The sequence below is a fragment of the Xenopus tropicalis genome, chromosome 7 (assembly GCF_000004195.4).
Source record: "Xenopus tropicalis strain Nigerian chromosome 7, UCB_Xtro_10.0, whole genome shotgun sequence".
NCBI classification, from domain to species: domain Eukaryota; kingdom Metazoa; phylum Chordata; class Amphibia; order Anura; family Pipidae; genus Xenopus; species Xenopus tropicalis.
In genome coordinates, this window is record NC_030683.2 from 127497961 (window position 1) to 127516521 (window position 18561).

The 18561-nt window shown below is 41.9% G+C and overlaps 1 long non-coding RNA gene across 1 annotated transcript; it reads left to right on the forward strand.

Annotated features, from left to right (window-relative positions):
• The first annotated feature begins 2396 nt into the window (after window positions 1-2396).
• LOC116412428 lies at window positions 2397-3804 on the forward strand. The gene is made up of 2 exons (XR_004223691.1): window positions 2397-3212; window positions 3294-3804. It is a non-coding gene; the product is annotated as an uncharacterized LOC116412428 (long non-coding RNA).
• The last annotated feature ends 14757 nt before the right edge of the window (window positions 3805-18561 follow it).

The following is an 18561-nucleotide window of genomic DNA, read 5'->3' on the forward strand; positions in this document are numbered from 1 at the left end:
CAAAAGAAGGATCCTCCAGGGAAGAGAAGGGACATCTGCCATTGACTTCTGACTCATAACAAATCTCTAAAAAGTTGCAACTTTATTTTTCTGTAACTTTTAGAGCTACAAAATCTGAATAAGAGCAAAAAAAAAAAAAAAAAGGTTAGTAAATGGCCTCGTTAGAGTGGTTTTGCCATTGGGTGTTGCTTTGACTGTTACTTACGCACAGGGACCCAAACAGCCCCCCCAGCCCAATAAATAGTGTCTATAGACTCTATGGGATCTTATAGCAGCCCCTCCGGCATTTGCCAGAATCCACAGATTGCCAATCCGGGCCTGCATCTTAAATCCACCATCTGCATAGGTGCTAAAGGGAAGAAGCAGCCTGTAGCCCCATTACAGTATATACACATGCCCTCTCAGCCTGTCTGTGGGCAGCACAAGGGGCAATATCAGGGCTAATATGCCACTGGGAGCAACTTAGTGACCAGCACAGGGCTGCCTTGTGTGGCCTATACATGCCTCTTAGTTACCCACTAGTCAGAAATGGATCCTCCCTAATGATTGTAACATAGTAAGTTAGGCTGAAAAAAGACATACGTCCATCAAGTTCAACCATAATGCCTATATATAACCTGCCTAACTGATAGTTGATCCAGAGGAAGGCAAAAACCCCATCTGAAGCCTCTCTAATTTGCCAGAGGGGAAACAATTCCTTCCTGACTCCAAGATGGCAACCGGACCAGTCCCTGGGGCAACGTGTAATAAGCGCTATCTCCCATAACTAGGGTCGGACTGGGCCACCGGGACACAGGAAAATATCCCGGTGGGCCCCGGTGGCCCAGACCCGAGCTTGCTGGCACTCCCCCTGCCTGACTGCTCCTCCCCTGACGCGTTAGATTCACACGCTCGGGGGAGGACATTGGGGGGGGCCCTGCGAAGGGGGTTAGGGGGGCCCCTGCAGGGGAGGGGGGGTGCGCAGGAGCTATGGGCCCTTCACCACCCAGTCCAACCCTGTCCATAACCCTGTATTCCCTCACTTGCCCCTGAAGGGGGGGGGGTGCGCGGGAGCTATGGGCCCTTCACCACCCAGTCCGACTCTGCCCATAACCCTGTATTCCCTCACTTGCTAAACAGCCATCCAATGTCGGACAGGGTGAGCAACAAAACACCAGATCACTGGAGTTGGCGTATCCCTGCCAGCACATACGGGTTATTGCTCAATATTGCTGCCATATGATATGAACAAAATAAAAGGGAAAGCAGAATGATATCCCAGCACTGGACGCCCAAACAGGAAGCCCTTGCTGCAAAATAACACTGGAACCCACTTCCTGCTGGCAGCCAAGGCTGAAATTCCTCAGATTAAAATGGCATTTCTGTCACCTTTAGCAGGGAGCAGCGGCCTGGGGGCCCTCTAGTTGTTGCATATGAAGCAGCCTGTGAAGGAACATGGGAGTTATAGTTCTGCAACGCCGGGGCTCTGTAAGAATAGAAAGATATATGTAACATCACTAGAGGGCAGTACAGGGCAGATAATCCTTTATAAAAATGAATGCTGACATGCAGGTATAGTTGCCCTTAGAAGTGTGTTTGTGTGAGGGGCACCAGTAGCTATTGGACAGTCTGTGGCACCCCAAGCCGCCTATGGTAACAACACGCAGGGAGTTATAGCTCAGCAACATCAGGCTTCATATAAATCTGTTGGGGCTTGCATTATTCCTTATGTGCACCCTGTATCTGCCACAGGCAAATGCCTCCTCAGTGCCAACCTATGGATTTTATATTAGTAGAGAGAAAGTCTGTACAATTATAAACATCCACAGCTTGAACAAAGCTGGGAGCTGTAGTACAGTAAAAGGCCTTTAAACAGAGCTACAAACAAGGGGCACAGGGCATGCTGGGATTTGTAGTACGTCTATAACTAGAAGAAAATAAACAATGAGGCACTGAAATGTACTACACGGGCTGCTTCTGGCTTCATCCTGTCCATAAACTGCAACAGCCAATCGTTGCTCTCCAAAGAGGCGGCAAAACCATTTGCAGCCAATCGACAGCTGTACACTGAGACTGCTGAGGGCGGAGCTGTTGTCAAGGTTTGTGGGTGGGCCTTAGAGACGAGTGGGTAGGAAGATTGACATATTAGGGAGCGGGAGACGTCACAGGGGCGGGGCCATGGAAGAGTTTTCAAATTGAATAGGGGCGGGCACAGAGAAACAAGGCTCAGAGGGGCGGGCAGTTTGTGGGAGGAAAGGGAGGGGCGGGAGGATAAAGCGTTGTTACTGCGCAGTTAGCTCCTCACACGGCAGCTGGCGCGGTACTTTGTTAGGCACAATGCTTTCTGCAGCTGCTGTGGGCAATGTTGTCAGTTTTTTATTTTTGCGCCGGGGGATATTGGTGGGCAAGTAGGTGCTTGTATGAAAGACTTTATTAACTAATATGAAGTCAGATATTAGGGGCAGGCACTGAGGTATATCTATGGGGGCAAGTAGGTGCCTGTATAGAGACCATTATAGACTAATGTGTAGTAAGAGATTAGGGGCAGGCACTGAGGTATTACTATGGGGCAAGTAGGTGCCTGTATAGAGAATATTATAGACTAATGTGTAGTAAGAGATTAGGGGCAGGCACTGAGGTATTACTATGGGGCAAGTAGGTGCCTGTATAGAGACCATTATAGACTAATATATAGTAAGAGATTAGGGGCAGGCACTGAGGTATTACTATGGGGCAAGTAGGTGCCTGTATAGAGACCATTATAGACTAATGTGTAGTAAGAGATTAGGGGCAGGCACTGAGGTATTACTATGGGGCAAGTAGGTGCCTGTATAGAGACCATTATAGACTAATATATAGTAAGAGATTAGGGGCAGGCACTGAGGTATTACTATGGGGCAAGTAGGTGCCTGTATAGAGACCATTATAGACTAATGTGTAGTAAGAGATTAGGGGCAGGCACTGAGGTATTACTATGGGGCAAGTAGGTGCCTGTATAGAGAATATTATAGACTAATGTGTAGTAAGAGATTAGGGGCAGGCACTGAGGTATTACTATGGGGCAAGTAGGTGCCTGTATAGAGACCATTATAGACTAATGTGTAGTAAGAGATTAGGGGCAGGCACTGAGGTATTACTATGGGGCAAGTAGGTGCCTGTATAGAGACCATTATAGACTAATGTGTAGTAAGAGATTAGGGGCAGGCACTGAGGTATTACTATGGGGCAAGTAGGTGCCTGTAACAGAATATTATAGACTAATGTGTAGTAAGAGATTAGGGGCAGGCACTGAGGTATTACTATGGGGCAAGTAGGTGCCTGTATAGAGACCATTATAGACTAATGTGTAGTAAGAGATTAGGGGCAGGCACTGAGGTATTACTATGGGGCAAGTAGGTGCCTGTATAGAGACCATTATAGACTAATGTGTAGTAAGATATTGGGGGCAGGCACTGAGGTATTACTATGGGGCAAGTAGGTGCCTGTAACAGAATATTATAGACTAATGTGTAGTAAGAGATTAGGGGCAGGCACTGAGGTATTACTATGGGGCAAGTAGGTGCCTGTATAGAGACCATTATAGACTAATGTGTAGTAAGATATTGGGGGCAGGCACTGAGGTATTACTATGGGGCAAGTAGGTGCCTGTAACAGAATATTATAGACTAATGTGTAGTAAGAGATTAGGGGCAGGCACTGAGGTATTACTATGGGGCAAGTAGGTGCCTGTATAGAGACCATTATAGACTAATGTGTAGTAAGAGATTAGGGGCAGGCACTGAGGTATTACTATGGGGCCAAGTAGGTGCCTGTACAGAGACCATTGTAGACTTAAGGTGGCCATACACGAGGCGATTTCGCTCGTTGTGCGATGAACGATTATATCGACAAACGATCGTATGGCGATCGAGTTCCCATACGATATGCCATCCACGGGCAACGATAATTCGGGAAAGATTTTGTCGCATCATTATCGTAAAATACCTACGATCGTACATCTACGTACGATCGATGTCGTTGCTGGCAATCGTGACATGTCTGACAAATGTCTGACACTCACACCAACTGGCAGATTTTATCGTTAAACGACCAAAATTTTTAAACCTGGCCGATCGATTTTGGGGACGATAATGTCGGCTCGTTTAGTGGGCCGACGATCGTTCGTACACCACCAACTATACGATAACTTAACGATAGCATCGGATCGTTCGGGAATCGGTCGTTTGTAAGTAAAAAATCGGTCCGTTTATGGCCACCTTTAGTAAGATATTAGGAGCAGGCACTGAGAGGTATTACTATGCGTGGAAGTAGGTGCCTGTATAAGGGATGTTATAGTCTAATGTGTAGTAAGAAATTAGGGACGGGTGCTAAGGCATTTCTATGGGTGCAAGTAGGTGCCTCTAACAGAACATTATAGTCTAATGTGTAGTAAGAAATTAGGGACGGGTGCTAAGGCATTTCTATGGGTGCAAGTAGGTGCCTCTAACAGAACATTATAGTCTAATGTGTAGTAAGAGATCAGGGACAGGCACTGAGGTATTTCTATGTGTGAAAGTAGGTGCCTGTACAAAGGATTTTATTGACTAATTAAAAGTAAAAAATTTGTCTTTTGTAATGATTTTATTGAAATTCAATGGGGCAGGCACTGAGGTATCTATGGGTGTAAGTAGGTGCCTGTACAAAGGACTTAATTGACTAAAGTAAGAAATTAGGGGCAGGCACTGAGGTATCTATGGGTGCATGTAGGTGCCTGTACAAACGACTTTATTGACTAAAGTAAGAAATTAGGGGCAGGCACTGAGATATCTATGGGTGCAAGTAGGTGCCTGTACAAAGGATTTTGATCAACTAATTTAAAGTAAGAAATTAATGGCACACACAGTGCAAGTAGGTGTCCATATAACATTTTATTGACTAAAGTAAGAAATTAGGGTCAGGCACTGAGGCATTTCTATGGGTGCAAGTAGGTGTCTGTATAAAAGAGTTTATAGACTAATGTGAAGTAAGAATTTGACAGGCACTGACAGGTCTGGACTGAGATTCAAAATAGACCCTGGCATTTAATTTACACAGAGGCCCAAACAGCCCAGCCCTACACCAGGTCACTAAATAGTGACTGTCTGGCATCTTACAGCAGCCAGTCCAGGCTTGGGTGCTAAGGTATTTGTATGGGTGCAAGTAGGTGCTTGCGCTAAGACCAATGGGTAGTAAGAATTTAGGGGTAGGGGCTGAGTTATTTGGGTACAAGTAGACACCAATCGATCTTCTTAGTAGATACTTGGACTTAATACTTATTTTTTTTAAATGATATATAAATTTAGGGACAGGCGCTAAGGTATGTCTTTGGGTACAAGAAGGTGCCTGCGCAAAGGACTAGTTTGATAAGCATGGGTTATGTGCTGAGGTATTTGGGTGAAAGTAGGCACTGGGTACAATAGGACTCAGTGGCACTCTGCAGTTCCAACCCGGCCCAAGGAAAGTCACCATACCCAAGCTTGAATGAATCTAATACTTTCATACTCGGTGTGACAATATGATTTTGTCGCAAAATACGAAAGAGTCACGCAACTATACGAAAATATACACAGTACGATCAAATACAAATTTTTTGTATTTCATACCTGTCGTACTTTAATAAATAGGCCCCTGAGCGTATCATGTTTTAGATTCTAATCCAGTATCTTTGAACATTGGCGTGTTGTCACCACACATTGAACATAGTACCCTTATGTCCGCTCCCTCTAAAACAGGTGGCCAGACCTTTTCCATCGCTGGTTGGCCGATGACTGGGGAATGCGGAAGTGCAGCGTGAATGCGTACGTACGCTGCGTCGGGAATGTATGCATTCATGCAGCACTTCCACATCCCCAGCTTAATCACGGTCCACCAGAGATCCACGGGGGATTGACGTATTGGCCACCCCTGCTCTAAAACACTTGGGGTCAGCTGCAGGAGCAAACAACGCTATGTGGGCTCACACAAGATACCAAATCGATTCCCATTCATCCGTATCCATGTCCTTTTACCATGATCAAATGTATGTCAAATTCTCATGGTTGTTTTCAGTAAAAAAAAAATGCTGTAGAGACTGGATACTACGTTGCGGACCTTAGGATACTTAAACAAAAATGTAAATGTTTTAAATTAATTAAAATTTAATGTACTGTTGACCCATGCTGGTAAAAGTTGTGTGTTTGCTTCAGAAACACTACTATAGTGTTTCCATACTTTATAATAAGTTTTTGCAATCTAAATTGTTCTATGATTGGGGCAGAATACTTTTCAGTAGTCTCTCATGGAGTATGTGGTCTGTCGGATAGAATAGATGACGCAACATTTTTTTCAGTCCACCACTTAAAGGCTAGGGTCTGCAAACTGGGAGTGAAAAGAGGGTTACCAAAACGGGTGACCTTGAGCCAGTGGTCCCCAACCAGTGACTCGGGGGTAACATGTTGCTCCCCAACCCCTTGGATGTTGCTCTCAGTGCCCCCAAACCAGGGAGTTATTTTTGAATTCCTGACTTGGGGACAAGTTTTGGTTGAATAAAATAAAGCCCCATGTAAGCTGATAGGGTGAATAGAGGCTGCCTAATAGCCAATCACAGCGCTTATTTGTTGCTCCCCAAGTCTTTTTACATTTGCCTAATAGCCAATCACAGCCCTTATTTGTTGCTCCCCAAGTCTTTTTACATTTGACTGTGGCTCACAAGTAAAAAAGGTTGGGGATCCCTGCCCTTACCCTGCCTTAAGTCATACAGCAAACCAGGAGTGAAAAAGCTTACCCAAAATGGGATGACCTTAAGCCACACAGCTTCTTAACGGAATCCCATACTTATGTCTTATGGCTTATGTCATGAAATGTAACACAAACTCTAAGCAAGAACCCCTATTACTCCCAGAATTAGTGGGCATGTCATCTTCAGAGTTGGCAAACTGTGCCACCAACTCACTTTAAAGCCTGGGTTCCTTTGCTTTGAACATTCTAAGATGGTGTCAGGGATAAATGGTAAGATATGGTAATGTAAATAAATGGTAAGATATAAGTGTCTTCCTTTTTTTGCTTTTACTGGAAAATTGCTCCAAGCACCTTAGCACCCTCTCCATGGTTTGGTAACTCATCTGCTATTTTATCCAACTCTACCTCTTCTTTGATGCCCGGGTTCCTTTGCTTTGAACATTCTTTGGTATCTCTTTTTTCTTCTTTAACTGGAAAATTGCTCCAAGCACCTTAACACCCTCTCCATTGGTCTGGTAACTCATCTGCCATTTTATCCAACTCTACCTCTTCTTTGATGCCTGGGTTCCTTTGCTTCGAACATTCTATGGTCTCTCTTTTTTTCTTCTTTATCTCGAAAATTGCTCCAAGCACCTTAACACCCTTTCCATTGGTCTGGTAACTCATCTGCCATTTTATCCAACTCTACCTCTTCTTTGATGCCCGGGTTCCTTTGCTTTGAACATTCTATAGTCTCTCTTCATTTACTGGAAAATTGCTCCAAGCACCTCACCATAGTCTTAACACCCTCTTCAAGGCCTGGCAACCTCCTCATACATTCATGACACATCAATGTTAAACTTTGGTGTATTAGATACAAAACAGCTTATTTTCTCCATGACTCCCAGACTCAGTGGTCTACCCTTTCCAAATTGAACTCCCAAGATTTCCCATTAAGGTCCCAAAGAGGTTCCAGCTTTTTATAGTTAACTGGAAAACCAGAAGCCTCTAAATAGCTTTCAGTGCTCCTTTTCACCATCTCAAATTGTGCAGGGTTTAAATTCGAACTTCTTCCAGCAATGTTTGGTCTTTGCTGTGCTTTTTTGTCTCACAGTTTTTTTCTTTAAGTGGAAAATCTCCATGAAAGTAGGGAAATTATATAACGTTATGTATCGCTATAGATATTTTTCTTATTAAATGAAGATTAAAAATGTTTTGGACATATAATCAGCGTTTTGGATTGAATACCTTTTGTAAAAAGTTGCTGGGGCACTTATGGACAATAATGCACTTTTTGTCTAATACCTTCGGAACAGCAGATGTTGCAGTCTCTCTGGGAATAGCTTTTTTCAGGTGTTTGTGGAATCTGAATAAAATACTTCCCACCATTCAGGCAAGATTGTCACCACCATAATAATGAGGGAAGCAGCAACTACAGCTGATAATTATCGCGGCTCTGGTTTTTTGGTAGTGTCATAATCATTTTTAAATTCTCTTTTCTTCCTTCTAGTGATCTAGGGTCTTTGCACATTTTCTTCATGTGTATCAAATTTTTTTCTTTATCAAGTGCCTGTTGACATTTACCTTTTTTGGTAGGAAAATCTCCATTAAACTAGCTTAATTATAGATTTTTTTTATTGAAGATTGCAATTTTTTTTGGCAATGTAAACAATATTTTGGGTTGAATACATAAAAAAAATAGTATTTTTTTGTAAAAAGTTGAGTTGCTGGGGCATTTTCGACAGCAATCCTTGCAGGCTCTCTGGGAATAGCTTTTTTCAAGTGTGGAATCTGAATAAAATACTTCCCACTATTTGGGCAACATTGTTGCTACCAGGCATATCTGGCACATTCTCTACTAGTGATGTGCGGGCCGGGCCGATACCCGCAGGCCCCATGTGTAGGGTGTGTTGGGGCCGACCTCAGCACACCTGTTGTGGGCAGGTTCGGGTTCAGCTCTTCCACCTTCTCATCCCACGTACGAACTCACACTGCCAGTTTGCGTCTTCCGGCTTTTGAGTTTTTAGGAGCGCGCCTGCCATGCCCTTCCCCTTTTGTGACAAATGATAAATAGAGAAGAAACAACGAATCGGATAGGGTTACGGTTGGGAACAGACGGGCTGGGGTTGGGTCCAGGTTTTCTCGACCCACACATTGCTATTACATCTCCAGATAATGAGGGAAGAAGCAGCTGATTATTATGACATTTTGGGTCCTGGTATTGTTGCCTAGAAGACAAGAAACATAAAGGTCCATTTGAATCATATAAATACCTGCTTCTTCGTCCTGGCTCTGGTTTTTCTGGTGGCGTCGTAAAAATGTTTAAATTCACTTTTCTTCATTCCAGCAATGTTAAGTCTTTGCTGCGCTTTTTCTTCGTGTCCCACCATTTTTCTTTATTAAGTGCCTGTTGAATTATACCTTTTTTTGGTAGGAAAATTTCCATGAAACTTGAGAAATTAAATGTTTTTTTTTATTAAGTGAAGTTTGCAATTTTTCTGGAGATGTAAGCGGCATTTTGGATTGAATACATTAAAAAAATCAGTTTATTATTTGGCTTTTTAGCTTTTTTTGTAAAATGTTGAGTTGCTGGGGCACTTTGGACAATAATAACAGAACAAGCAAACCTTGCAGGCTCTCTGGGAAGAGCTTTTTTCAGGTGTTTGTGGAATCTAATTAAACAAAAGGAATTCTGGGTGTTGGCACGAAACTAGAGGCCCCAGTTTGCTTCTGGCTACAACCAAGGTTAAGGACTAACACTGAAAATTTCCCAAACCCAAAAGGTGGCTAAAACAACCACAGTTGCTTAAGTGCCTCTGACATCTGTAATGATTTGTAATAAATACTAATCAGTTACAGTTCTGCTACATCTTTCTAAAACCACCCATTGTGCTCCTTCATGATGGATCTAAAGCATACGCTAAGGGCGAAGACAATCGTGATTAGTTCCAGGTACCTCTATAATAACCTATGGTGGGACCGTTGCTGCGCTTAGTCGCCGAGATCACCCTTACTGTCAATCAGTGATAACAAACCACGTGCCAGGATCCCTGTATTGAAGAATCCTGAAATTGATTAAAATTTTTGGGAAATCAGATGCCAGCAGATATTAATTATATTATCATTAAGCCAATCGTTTACAACTGATTTGTCGGCCAGTCAGTCTAATATTGATTATTAACCAGGTACTTGAAGATTGCAGCTCCTTTTGGCTATGAACATTGGGAAATTCAGTGTTCCAGACATTATCTTTCCTCTTTTTGCTCATATCAGTGTGTTCCAAGCTGTCTGATTCCATACTGTGCCTTTTTAAGTGGTTGTATGTTATTTTTCTGTGTCTCGATGAGTGGCAAGTCTTTATGGAATGGAATGTTTGCTTGTACTTTTATAGCAAGACTTTGAGGTTATAATTTAGCTCTTTCATTGATGTTTTATTCTTTAAGTAAGTACAATCTATTTTCCACTTTAAATTCTGAACCCAGTTGTGGATCCATTTCTTTCTTAAGCTTTTCCTGCATTCTCGAAAATGAGTGCCCGCCAACGCAGTGTGAATATAATTTTCGCTCTTTTGCTCAATTTTTGGCTCCCCGCTACCAACAGGCAGACAGTCTTCTAATAGAAACAAGGGATTTTGAGAATATACAGTATTCAGTCTAACTCCACTTCAGCTCACTCTCAGATTTTAAAATAAAAGTAAAATCTCAGGTCCCAAGCTTTCCAGGTCAGAGATCCCATACCTGATTTCAGTGAGTTCAATGAGGATCAATGAGTTGTCAGTGTAAATCATTGCATTTTGGTTTCAGTGGAGCAGATACAGAATTATATGGAAATAGGGATTTCTGTCCCAGTTCCATACACTTTACAAGGATACATCACTTCTGCTGGGTAATATCCATCGGCTAAAGCTACTGCAAATAGTCCACAGTCAGAGGCCCCAGTTTGCTTCTGGCTACAACCAAGGTTAATGACTAACACTGAAAATTTCCCAAACCCAAGAGGAGCCTAAAACAACCACAGTTGCTTAAGTGCCTCTGACATCTGTAATGATTTGTAATAAAAACTAATCAGTTACAGTTCTGCTACATCTTTCTGAAACCACCCATTGTGCTCCTTCATGATGAATCTAAAGCACACGCTAAGGGCGAAGACAAACGGCTTGACTAATCCGCACAAAACCACGTGTGATTAGTCCCAGCTACCTCTATAATAACCTATGGTGGTACCGTCGGCAGGTATTAATTATATTATCATCAAGCCAATCGTTACTCTTTATAACTTATTTGTCGGCCAGTCAGTGTAATGTGGATTATTAACCAGGTACTTGAAGGTTCCAGCTCCTTTTGGCTATGAACATTGGGAAATTCAGTGTTCCAGACATCATCTTTCCTCTTTTTGCTCATTGTGTTCCAAGCTGTTTGATCCTTCCATACTGGGCCTTTTTAAGTGGTTGTATGTTTTTTTTCTGTGCCTCAATGAGTGGCAAGTCTTTATGGAATAGAATGTTTGCTTGTACTTTTATAGCAAGACTTTGAGGTTATTATTTATCTCTTTCATTGATGTTTTACTCTTTAAGTAAGTACAATATCCACTTTAAATTCTGAACCCAATTGTGGATCCATTTCTTTTTTAAGCTTTTCCTGCATTCTAGAAAATAAGTGCCGGCCAACGCAGTGTGAATATAATTTTCGCTCTTTTGCTCAATTTTTGGCTCTTCTAATAGAAACAAGGGATTTTGAGAATATACAGTATTCAGTCTAACTCCACTTCAGCTCACTCTCAGATTTTAAAATAAAAGTAAAATCTCAGTTCCCAAGCATTCTAGGTCAGAGATCCCATACCTGATTTCAGTGAGTTCAATGAGGATCAATGAGTTGTCAATGTAAATCTTTGCACTTTGGTTTCAGTGGAGCAGATACAGAATTATGTGGAAACAGGGATGTCCATTCCATACAATTCACAAAGAAGCATCACTTCTGCTAAGCAGTATCCATTGGTTAAAGCAACATTGGCTAAAGCTACTGCCAACAGTTCACAGTGAGAGGCCCCAGTTTGCTTTTGGCTACAACCAAGGTTAATGACTAACACTGAAAATTTCCCAAACCCAAGAGCAGCCTAAAACAACCACATTTGGTGGGACCGTTGCTGTGCTTAGTTGCCAAGATCACCCTGTCATTCAGTGATAACAAACCACGTGCCAGAATCCCTGTACCAAAGAATCCTGAAATTGATCCAAATTTTTGGGAAATCAGATGCCAGCAGGTATTAATTATATTATCATCAAGCCAATCTTTACTTTTTATAATTGATCTGTCGGCCAGTCAGTCTAATGTTGATTATTAACCAGGTACTTTAAGGTTCCAGCTCCTTTGGGCTATGAACATTGGGAAATTCAGTGTTCCAGACATCATCTTTCCTGCTATTTGCTCGTATCAGTGTGTTCCAAGCTGTTTGATCCTTCCATACTGCCCTTTTTTAAGTGGTTGTATGTTTTTCCTCAATGAGTGGCAAGTCTTTATGGAATGGAATGTTTGCTTGTACTTTTATAGCAAGGTTATCATTTAGCTCTTTCATTGATGTTTTATTCTTTAAGTAAGTACAATCTATTATCCACTTTAAATTCTGAACCCAGTTGTGGATCCATTTCTTTCTTAAGCTTTTCCTGCATTCTCGAAAATGAGTGCCGGCCAACGCAGTGTGAATATAATTTTCGCTCTTTTGCTCAATTTTTGACTCCCCGCTCCCAACAGGCACACAGTCTTCTAATAGAAACAATCAAATCATTAGAGTTGAGGAGACTTCCTCATACAGATACAAATAAACAAAAGGAATTCTGGGAATGAATTCCAAACAAGCTCTTAGAAAACCCTATTTACATGGGTTTATCCTATAGGCTGAAGCTCACCCACTGGGTTTTTAAAGCAGAAGCCGGGATAATAGCTGATCAGATTCCAACTACAGACCGGTTTCACCTTTCTTGGGGCTCATCAGTGTAGCGCAGGGTTGTCTGATCAGCTTAGGGAGAGCCAGGAGTGTGTATCCACCGATAAATCATTAGGGTTGAGGAGACTGCTTCATATAAATACTAATAAACAAGGGATTTTGAGATTATACAGTATTCAGTCTACCCCACTTCAACTTACTCATATTTTAAATACAGCTGTAATAGAGGGGATAGATATAGACATGTCTTCAAAAAACTGTGCTCTTGAAGGGGTGTTTCACCCTTAAGATAATCTTTGGTATGTTAGAGAATGTACTATTGCAATTGGTCTATTATTTATTTGTTCTAGTTTTTTAATTATTTGCCTTCTTTGTCTACATCTCTCCAGTTTTCACATGGGGGTCACTAACCTCGCTAACTAAAAACTGTTGCTCTGTGAGGGTACATTTTTGTATTTATTGTTATATTTTATTTTGTATCTTTTTAGTCCCTCTTCTATTCATATTCCAGTCTCTCATTCATACCAATGCTTGGTTGTTAAGGTAAACAAGACCCTAGCAACCAGAGAGCTACTTAAAATCCAAATTGCTGCTAAACAAAAAGCTTAATAACTGGAGCTGTGCTGACCCAGGACACATGGAAACAAGCTGCAAGTGAGTTAGAATTTCTGGCGTGTGTGGGCTTCTACAGTGATTTGACTTGTGATCCCTCACCCTGATCCCAACAGCGCACATCAGAAATCTCTACTTGCTCTCAGCTTGACAGTTGCTTCCATGTGTTCCTGGTCTACTACACAGCTTTACAGCAGCATCATGAAGCAGGGCAGGGGGCAAACAGGAATGCAAAAGGATTAGAGGGGCATTGTATATGCATCTCTTCTTTACCTCAGTTTCTAGGCGTACACTTTTCACTAGCAGAGCGCTGTGATTGGATAGTCTCCACAAGGTGCAAAGGTCTTGTAGACTCTCCAATCCCACCGCTCTACTATTCAGAAGTTCATGCCTACACAAAGTAGCTTCATCTCACAGATCGCCAGTGTCGGGGTAGGCAAATATAAATACCGGGGACTTTAAATGTTAAATCTAGCAGAAGGGGACATTCCACGGGGACCATGCTTCTGAAATGGGGCTGATCCCGTGAAATGGGGACAAATGGGAACCTTATTCCAGAGCCTTTGCCAAAATAGCTTTAAGCAGTGTTTTGAAAGTAGGGGGTTAATTGTTCTGCCATTATTTCTTTAGAATTGTCTCTAATGTGAGATTATTTTGGCGGGATCTATCCTCTATATACTCCTGGTTTATTTGAAGTGCATTTATTTTATCTTCTAAGCGTTGGCATCTACCAGTTCATTGTGAGATTTATTAAGTCCCCCAGTAAGTAACGCCTCTGATCAGTAAAATCCCAGGTCCCAAGCATTCAAGGTCAGAGATCCCGTACCTGATTGCAATGAGGATCAACGAGTTGTCAATGTAAATCTTTGCACTTTGGTTTGAGTGGAGAAGATACAGAATTATATGGAAACAGATTTCTGTCCCTGTTCCATACACTTTACAAAGCAGCATCACTTCTGCTGGGCAGTATCCATTGGCTAAAGCTACTGCCAACAGTCCACAGTGAGACGCCCCAGTTTACTTCTGGCTACAACCAAGGTTAATGACTAACACTGAAAATTTCCCAAACCCAAGAGGAGTCTAAAACAACCACAGTTGTTTAACTGAAGAATCTCTTGAAATTTATCCAAAATTTTTGGGAAATCAGATGCTGGCAGGTATTAATTATATCATCATCAAGCCAATTGTTACTCTTTATAACTGACTTGTCGGCCAGTCAGTCTAATGTTGATTATTAACCAGGTACTTGAAGGTTCCAGCTCCTCTGGGCTATGAACATTGGGAAATTCAGTGTTCCAGACATCATCTTTCCCGTATTTTGCTCATATCAGTGTGTTTCAAGCTGTTGGATCCTTCCATACTGGGCCTTTTTAAGTGGTAGTATGTTTTTTTTTCTGTGTCTCGATGAATGGCAAGTCTTTATGGAATGGAATGTTTGCTTGTACTCTTATAGCAAGCCTTTGAGGTTATTATTTATCTCTTTAATTGATGTTTTATTCTTTTAGTAATTACAATCTATTTTCCACTTTAAATTCTGAACCCAGTTGTGGATCCATTTCTTCCTTAAGCTTTTCCTGCATTCTAGAAAATAAGTGCCGGCCAACGCAGTGTGAATATAATTTTCGCTCTTTTGCTCAATTTTTGGCTCCTCACTATCAACAAGGCAGACAGTCTTCTTATAGAAACATGGGATTTTGAAAATATACAGTATTCACTCTACCCTACTTCAACTCACACTCATATTTTAAAATACAGCTATAATAAAGGGGATTAATATAGACATGTCTTAAGGCAGGGGTGGCCCAGACTCGGGCTGGTCGATCGCGGAAGTGCGGCATGAATGCGTACGTACGCACCGCAGCGTAGGTGAAAATCTTAAACTTAATCGTTAAGATTATATACTGACACTCAGTGCCTGTTACTCTGCAGGAAATCACTGTACATAGCATTCAGAATAAGTGGCCTAATGACAACCAAATTGCATTAATTAGTAAACCTTTAAGTTGTATACCGACGATCGGTGTCTGTTAATCCAAAGGAAATCACTGTGCTTGGCTTACAAAATAAAGGGTGCGCTTTGAATGGTAATTGATGAGGATCGATTCAAATGCCATCTTTAATAGGGATGCCCCACTTCCTTTCCCACACTACTCTCTACTGCACATGCATCCCCAACATCCTCCCCCAGCACCTGCAAGCTGCGTCTGTCTCACACACCAACTCAACCACCCCCCACACGCTCTGGCTCACATGCCAACTCCAACACCCCCCCCCCCGCTCCGGCTTACACGCCAACTCCAACACCACTGCCCCCTAGAGATGTAGCGAACCTCCCAAAAAAAGTTTGCGAAACTTCTGCCAAAAAGTGCGAACTTTAAAACCTAGAAAAGCCATTTCTGGCCAGAAAACTGATTTTAAAGTTGTTTAAAGGGTGCCACGACCTGGACAGTGGCATGCCGGAGGGGGATCAAGGGCAAAAATGTCTGAAAAATACGTTGTTGACACAGTGCTGCGTTTTGTGCTGTAAAGGGCAGAAATCATACTACATTTCTAAACTTGTGTAATAAACTGCTTTAAAACGTCCGGCATCTACATGTCAATCAAGTCGTGTAAAGGTTACAGCTGGTTCACACACAAAGACAAAACGCCGCAGTGGTGTATACGGAATATATTATTGCTGGTGGAAAAACGTTGCTCAGGTGATTTTATTGCAATGCAATGTCACTACTATGTGTAACGTGTTTGGTGCACTACTATGCACAACAGCAAACAGCACTGCACACGTTAAAGAACAGTAAGTTACATTTTAAAAAAAATGAATAAAAAAAAAGTGATCTCTGGTTGGTGCTGGTGGTGAACTACTAGGAGCAGCGCACCAGTCCCCAACACAGCTAGACTAATAGCACTGGGATCTATAAATTACAGTAGCAAAGTAAAAAAACACAAATAAAAAAAAATTATGTGAATGTGTGGTTGGTGCTGGTGCACTACTATGAGCAGCACACCTGTCTCCAACACACACAGATGGAGCTGCAGTACACAATGAAAAGAAGAGTAACAGTAATCAGAAAATAAAAGCAGTCCTTACAAGGACTATTGGGTTACAGCAGATGAGATCAGCAGGACAGCTGCCCACAGCAGCTACATACAGAGCAGTAGAAAGTAGATTACTAGTCAGCAAAGCTACCTAAACTGCCCCTGGACCGGGGGTGGTCCAGGAGGGAGAGCTGCCTGATTGGCTGCCATGTATCTGCTGGCTCTGGGGTGAGAGGTCAAAATTTGGCTCCAGCTAAGGCGAACCCAAAATTGCGAACATCGCTAAAAAAGTTTGCGAACTTGCGAACACCCGCTACATCTCTACTCTTTAAAGCTCGGTCCAATCTGCTTCAGTAGAGGAAAAATTACTCAGGATTAGTGATGGGCGAAAAAATTTGCAAATTTTTCGGCACTACTCAGGACCATTTTATCAGTTTTTAGATCCTAAGGAAGGTAAAAAGATCACTTTATAACTTGGTCAAATCTGCTTCTGTAGGGGAAAATGTCTTCCTGACTCTTAAAGGCAATCGGATTTACTCTCAGGATCGATGCACCACCTTTTAATCAGCTTTTAGAACTTAAGAAAGGTGGAAATACCTCTTTGAAGCTTGGTCCAATCTGCTTCAGTAGAGTAAAAATTCCTTCCTGACTCCATAAAGGCAATTGGATTTACTCTCAGGATTAATGATGGGTGAAAAAACTTGAGAATTTTTCGGTAAAGCCAAATGGGACAGATTCGCTCGTTGCTACTCAGGGCCATTTTAGATCCCGAGGAAGGTAAAAAAGATCACTTTATAACTTGGTCAAATTTGCTTCTGTAGGGGGAAACGTCTTCCTGGCTCTAAAAGGCAATCGGATTTATTCTCATGATCAGTGCATCTCCATTTATTTATAACCATTTCATCAGTTTTTAGATTCCGAGGAAGTTAAAAAGACCTCTTTAAAGCTTTGTCCAGTCTAATTGTGTAGGTTCAAATTTCTTCCCTGACTCTTAAGGGCAATCGGATTTACTCTCAGGAACGATGCGCCACCTTTAAATCAGCTTTAAGATCCTTAGAAAGGTGGAAAGACCTCTTTAAAGCTTGGTCCAACACCCAACACCCCATCACCTAGGTGCACAAGAAATAAATATGCTGAAAACAGGGTCTTTTGCAGAATGTCATGTTTATTGTTTATTTAGTTCTGTATTAAATTTTAATATGAGAAAACTGGACAACTAAACGACTCTCTAATACAAATGCATTTTTCTCAATAAACAGAACTGTTAATAAAAAAAAAGCTTGGTCCAATCTGCTTCAGTAGAGGAAGAATCCTTGGCGACTCTTTAAAACCTAAGGGATTTACTCTCATCAATAATTCTTCATTTAATCAGGACAATTTAAAGGCGTACGCAAGCTTGACATTGGTGGAATGTACGTTTCCCTTAGGTTTTTTTCTGTTAAAGGAGACATTTTATATAAAGTTTATATTCAGTCAGATTCATCCTCCCTCAAAATGTGATATTATGCAGAAAAAAAAGATGGTTTTCGAAAGCATTTTACCTCCTAAAACTGTAATTATATGAGAGCTGCAGAGACAACCTCTTAAGTCAGAAGCCTGAGCGAAAAGAAAGATGGAAGTGTCGCTTCAGTCTCCCACAGGAAGTGGTCACAGCACTGACTGACAGGCTTTACTCAACAGTCGCAGGGAAAATGCCTCCCAGTTTCCTCCTTCTGTGTCTCTCTGCTTGTGCTGCTTCCGGGGGGGGGGGGGGGGGGGGGGGGAGCAGTGAGTAGAGCAGGAATGACTGCCTGTGACATCACAAAGCCCCGCCCACCCTATGCATATTCACTCCACTTTAAGTAGCACTTTAATGGTTCCTATAACTGACCTTATTTCCTAAAGTTGTTTTTTCTTAAATTCATTCCAACTTGTCTTAAGCTCTTTCGTAAATACATGTTTTCAACAGCTTCTTCGGTGGAATCTTTCGGTCATTTCCACTGTCATTTCTTCCTACTAAATCTCACTAGATCCCACCCTTAATCAGATCTATCCCGAGGATCAATGCCAGACCATTTAATGAACTTTCAGATCCATAGGAAGGACAAAACTCCTTTAAAGCTCGGTCCAATCTGCTTCAGTAGAGGAAAAATTCCTTCCTGACTCCGTAAAGGCAATTGGATTTACTCTCAGGATTAGTGATGGGTGAAAAAACTTTCAAATTTTTCGGCAAAGCCAAACGGGACAGATTCGCTCATCACTACTCAGGGCCATTTTATCAGTTTTTAGATCCCAAGGAAG